The sequence below is a fragment of the Anomaloglossus baeobatrachus genome, unplaced genomic scaffold (assembly GCF_048569485.1).
Source record: "Anomaloglossus baeobatrachus isolate aAnoBae1 unplaced genomic scaffold, aAnoBae1.hap1 Scaffold_3451, whole genome shotgun sequence".
NCBI lineage: Eukaryota > Metazoa > Chordata > Amphibia > Anura > Aromobatidae > Anomaloglossus > Anomaloglossus baeobatrachus.
The window spans coordinates 18052-24051 of record NW_027442818.1 but is presented as its reverse complement, the minus strand read 5'-3'; the positions used below and the strand labels follow the sequence as shown (position 1 = coordinate 24051).

Below are 6000 nucleotides of genomic sequence, written 5' to 3'. Positions count from 1 at the left end.
GAGATCAAGGGTAGAAAAATAATTTGCAGTTCTCAATGCAGCTAGCTATTCCTCAATACAGGGGAGTGGTGCTGTCCTTCTTCTTTAACAGGACCAACGGAGCTGCCCAGAGGCTACAACTGTCACGGATAACCCCAGCCTCCTTCATGTTGCTCAACATGTCCTTGGTACACTGGTAATGTGCAGGTAGTTTTGGCTTATATCTCTCTTTGATGGGTGGGTGTGCACTTGTGGGGATGTAGTGTTTGACCCCTTTTATTCTTCAAAAGTCTAGCGGATGTTTGCTGAAGACTTGCTCGTATTCTTGCACTAGCCTGTAGACCCCCTTCTTGTGATGTGAAGGTGTGGAGTCAGTGCCTACGTGTAATTCCTTACACCACTCCTCTGGCTGACTTGGTGAGCTGTCACTGAATGGGTGGGCTGAAGCAATGGTGGATGCTGCTGTTTGGATAGCATGTGTATCTACTGAGAACAGCTTATCAATGGTGGCAAATCGGAGCAGCTTAATCTCTTGCTCTCCGCAGTTCAACACTCTCATGGGCACTCTTCCCTTCCATATTAATGAATAAAACTATGATGTAAATAGCATATAGATACCCCACAAATGCAGATAAAAGTAGGTTATGGGAAAAGGGGGAAGAGAGAAACAGGAAAATAGTGGAATAAAGTATACCTTCCAGGTGGGAGAGGAAATGGCAGCACAGCCAGTGGAGGTGAAGCAAGGGGAGCCTGCAACTAAAGAGTTGAGAGCGTTATCACATGGTGACTGAGCCTGATTGTAACGGGAGCATAGAGGTGCCGATCCTGTCTTACCTGCGTTGGTGTAGAAGTGGGTGTCCTGTGGTGGAGTCAGCTGTGTGCAGTGGTGGCCGTGGGTTCTTTTATGTGCGACCGTAGTAATAGCTGCGCCCACTTCCTGTATGGGAGTGGAATGCAGTGAGGCTAATGGAACGCACGCCTGCGCATTTGTGTTTAACGTCGCGCATGTGCAGAACGGAGAAAAGGCTGCGCTCACTTCCTAATGAAAGGGAGTGAGACGCAGCTGGGAAGGGAAGGGAAAAGATTAGGGTTTGGGGATGATGAAAGGGCTTTCTACGGGCAAGGATGGCAAAGGGTGGCAGTGACGGAAAGTCAGGCAGCCTGTCCTGTCCTGTCCTGTCCGTCCGTCTTTTTGTATCATGAATTGGAAAGACTGCAAGGGGGAGGGGAGGTGCTTGGAGGAGGAGGAGTTATTCAGATTAATTGCAGTGGGCGGCGGCTGCAAAAAGCATCATTCTTCTTGTTTTTGCTCTGCAAAACAGCCTTTTCAAGGGTTGGCTTGGGTGACAAAATGTCTTCTGTAGGCGTGGGTTTGTCTCCCTCTCCCTAAGATGTGTCCGGTATAGGCCAGGGTGCCACTCAAGGCCGTAACCAATTCGGGTTATAGCTTCTCAGCCTTTTGGCTAAGATCAAGTGTAGTTTCGGAGGACGCTACCTTGGTCGGTACTGGAAGGTGCCTGGGATTGCACGTCTGCCGGCCTTGAGGAAGTGTGTGCGCCTTCTGGTGACACATAGCCCTCTTGTGCCTGGACGGTTCCCAGGCAACGGGAGGCGATCACCTTTGTTATTTTGAAGTCCTACTGATAAACAGAAAAAAAAAAAAATTAAATCTGTTCTTATCAGTTTAATATCTGATACGTCCCCTCTCTGGGGACCATATATTAAATGGATTTTTAGAACAAGGAGATGGAAAAAATCTTGCTCTGTCCACTCCACGCATTGACCTGGTATTGCAGTACCTCCAGGACCGGTGCACCCCTTCTTAACCCAGTTTCCAAAAGCAGAACTCAATTCACCTGATTCAAATGAGCCCCATTAGTGAATTGAAAGAAAGCAAAAACTTTATATGCACCTCAATTTGGCCAATTCACTTTTCACACTTTCACCCTTTTTTTTATCTTTCACACCTTTTACTTGCTTTATTGATGCAAAAGCTGTGCCAAATAGCAAACTCATCTCCACTCAACTTGACCAACTCTGCTATGTCCCGTGCAGTATCTTATTCTCAGTCTTATCTAGATCATTTGCAATTGAATAGAATAGATCCCTTTTGGACACATTGGATTCAGCTGCTGCAGTGACTGCAGGTGTTAGAAGATGCAGACTTGGCATCAGGTGCTGTCTATCAGATTCCACTCCAATTAAAGCTTCCATTGTTTTTCGGTGTTTTCTTTGAGCAATGATGATGTCTTTAGTGATCTGTTGGCTCCCTCTCCTGGAGGAAGAGTTTGCTTGCTCTTGGACTTTCAAAAAGAGAGGTCATGATAGACATTTAGCTTCTGAGCCCAATTGGGGACAGTCATGGGTGATGAATGTTTTGCAACCTGCTGCGAAGCCTGATACCGCAATATAAGGAACGTCAAATACTAAGAATGGGCGGCCTATGAAAGAATTAGTACTTTCATTAAGCATACTTAAACGGCTAATTGGGAATAGACAAACTGTAAAAAGCCCTCTGAGAAAGCCCCTCTCTAACCTTTGTTAGTAAGCTTTTCTGTAGTCTGCCTGTTGATGTATTTTCCGTTTGAACAGTGCACAACATGAAGTGACGGAACACTGGCTTGTCACAATGTCCCCCGCTGACATCACGATAGCGCTGCTGCCTAGAAAGCCAGCTGCGCAGCAGAAGTTGCTCTTTGGGTGGGATGGTGGGCTAATGTATCTATTCCTGCTTGGTGTGAGTTTGACATGATCTAGAGCAACGAGTTCCAGCGGCTAGCGGTTGATTATTGGCTGTAATGGGGCTTTCTGGCTGGTGCCAGCCTTTCTTCTTAGCACACAGGAACCACAATCCCTACACCATGCTTCGATGGATTCTCTCATCCCAGCCCAGTAAAACTACATATTTCACACAGTTATAAGCAGCCCATGGGCATTCACCTGGATTAAAACCCATAACAGCTCATAGACCAAACAATCAATCTACCACTGGACCAAAGACAGGAAGCTAAATCCACTGCCTGCGGTAACTAACTTAATCCTATAGTCTACTCACACAACAAACCCAAGAGAAAGGAAAAAAACATGGCTTCGATTATCCATCCAATGAAAACGCATAACCATTGTGAGCCATTGGACAATGCAATTGCACACATGGTGACATGGTGCACGGCCCAATGAATCAAGTCTGTACTTCATATTCACGGTTTAAGCCCTTGGGTTCTAATGTGTCCAGAGTACATATCCAGAAAGATTCCCTTTCTTTGTGCTAAGCACAAGTCAACAATACGTTGTAAGCAGATTCTATTACCAGTCCCACACCATTTTGTGACGCATAATCGCACAGTGGCCCAATTAAGATTCCAAGTCATCGAACATGTCCCAGCCATACGCAGAGGAGGCGATAGAATTAGGAAGCTCAAAGAAAGGGAATCTTTCTGGATATATACTCTGGGCACGTTGGAACCCAAGGGCTTAAACCATGAATATGAAGAACCGACTTGATTCATTGGGCCGTGCACATTTTTTCTAACGCCCGGTTCTTTTTCGTGTTCACACTATATATGGCTCCAGTATGTATGGAGTTCCATTCTTCCTTGTTTTTTATTTGTCATGTTTGTCTGATTACCTTGTCTAACAGTTTTTTCTCCCCTTTCTTTACCTTCCAGGTTCCCATAGTCACGTGAAATATCCCTGTTGCACTTGATTACGGCTCACTATTCACTATAGGATGTCTTATATCTAACATCACACTCTCACCCATCAGCACTCTATAGGTTTGTATAAGGTATGCGCTTACACATCCGGTCCTCCATAGGTATTTCCACTTATGTAGCACTATCCCTATGATCACTCATAACTCATACCCTTGTAGTCAATTACAGCCTCCTCTCTCCCCTCTCCCCTTCTCCCTTTCCATCTATAATTTTGCCAGTACAATATTAGTTTACATTAGGCACACACTCACATATTCCTTTCCTTAGTGACTTATTGTAATTCACATTCGCATACAATTCTCTATGCCTGCCCCATTACTACATTCATACCTACTTGACCCTATCCTGATACCCCTTGTCTCACCTTGTTGGTCCCTACACCTGTTATCATCTCCTTTCCTGTGTCTGTCTTGTCACACAACACATTTTAGCATATCCCTTGTGCTCCTTATTACCTGTCCTGCCTATTAGAATTATGTCCATTATGTCCATGCATGGCCCAATGAATCAAGTCTGTACTTCATATTCATGGTTTAAGCCTTTGGGTTCCAATGTGCCCAGAGTATATATCCAGAAAGATTCCCTGTCTTTGAGCTTCCTAATTCTATTGCCTCCTCTACGTATGGCTTGGACATGTTCGATGACTTGGAATCTTAATTGGATCACTGTGTGATTATGCGTCACAAAATGGTGTGGGACTGGTAATAGAATCTGCTTACAATGTATTGTTGACTTGTGTTTAGCTCAAAGAAAGAGAATCTTTCTGGATATGTACTCTGGGCACATTAGAACCCAAGGGCTTAAACCGTGAATATGAAGTAAAGACTTGATTCATTGGGCCGTGCACCATGTCACCATGTGTCCAATTGCATTGTCCAATGGCTCACAATGGTTATGCGTTTTCATTGGATGGATAATCGAAGCCATGTTTTTTTCCTTTCTGTTGGGTTTGTTGTGTGAGTAGCCTATAGGATTAAGTTGGTTACCGCAGGCAGTGGATTTAACTTCCTGTCTTTGGTCCAGTGGTAGATGGATTGTCTGGTCTATGAGCTGTTATTGGTTTGAATGCAGGTGAATGCCCATGGGCTGCTTATGACTGTGTAAAATATGTAGTTTTACTGGGCTGGGATGAGAGAATCCATTGAAGCATGGTGTAGGGATTGTGGTTCCTGTGTGCTAAGAAGAGAGGCTGGCACCAGCCAGAAAGCCCCATTGCAGCCAATAATCACTTAATAACTTTTTCAACTTGTCATCATATGGGAGGCCTTCCATTTCTTGTAGTAGTCTAGTTGCCCACCTTTGAACTGACTCTAACTTCTGAATGTCCTTTTTAAAATGTGGAGCCCAAAACTGGTTCCCATATTCCAGATGTAGCCTTACAAGTGATTTATAGAGGTTGATCATCTTTACTTATCATTTAAAACTTTCAAACTGGTACACTCAACACATAAAGCCCCCCCCTTTTAAAGAGTAGTTTCCCTGTACCTAAGTGGGGGTCTACCTAGGTTGGAGCGAGTGGACCTTCGGGGTCCGGTGTCAGTGGTGACAGGCAGTGGGGCAGAGGGAACAGTCAGTTCCTCCTCCCTGCTATCATGTGGGGCAGGCGGAGGCGTAGGGGAGCTGGGTACAGGTACATCCCTGGGCACTGGCTCGCGGTTAACCGTTTCCATCATTTCTTCATCCACGGGTTGTGGGAACAGTATCACTGGAAGGATCACCGCACCGTTCTGTGTAGGCCAGTCTGCTGGAAAATCACCCATCATGGTGTGGATTACCTCTTTTTCCTTCTCCACTGGACTGGGAACTGGAGCCTCATCCGCTACTCTCAATGCTGGTGGGCACTTCTTCAGGTGGTCTCGGGAAACCGTGGCCAAAGTCCCCCCCTGGTCACGGCTGATCTGGTAGGCCTTCCCATTCTCCCATCCTGTGGGCTGGACTACATACGGGGTTTTTTCCCATTGATCATCCAGCTTGTGGGCCCTTCTTTTCCGCTTCAGCACTACATCCCCAGGTTGGAAGGAACCGGCAGGCGCCTTCTTGTTGAAGCACTGCTCCTGTTGTCCCCGACTCCGGCACAAGTTCTTTTCAACATACTCCTGGACCTGTCGGTACTGTGTCCTCCGCCGAGTGTCCCATTCAGCTGTCGACAGGAGTGCTTCTGAAGCTTCCAAGCCCATTTCCAGATCCACTGGTAGCCGGCCGGGACGAGCTCTCATCAGGTATGCTGGAGTGCATTTCGTAGAGCTGGAAGGGATGTTGTTGTACATATCGACCAGGTCAGGTAGCTTCTCCAGCCACAGGTTCC

The 6000-nt window shown here is 46.1% G+C and overlaps 1 pseudogene; it reads left to right on the top strand.

Annotated features, from left to right (window-relative positions):
- Positions 1–1593: 1593 nt before the first annotated feature.
- LOC142272113 (U2 spliceosomal RNA) lies at positions 1594–1800 on the top strand (annotated as a pseudogene).
- The last annotated feature ends 4200 nt before the right edge of the window (positions 1801–6000 follow it).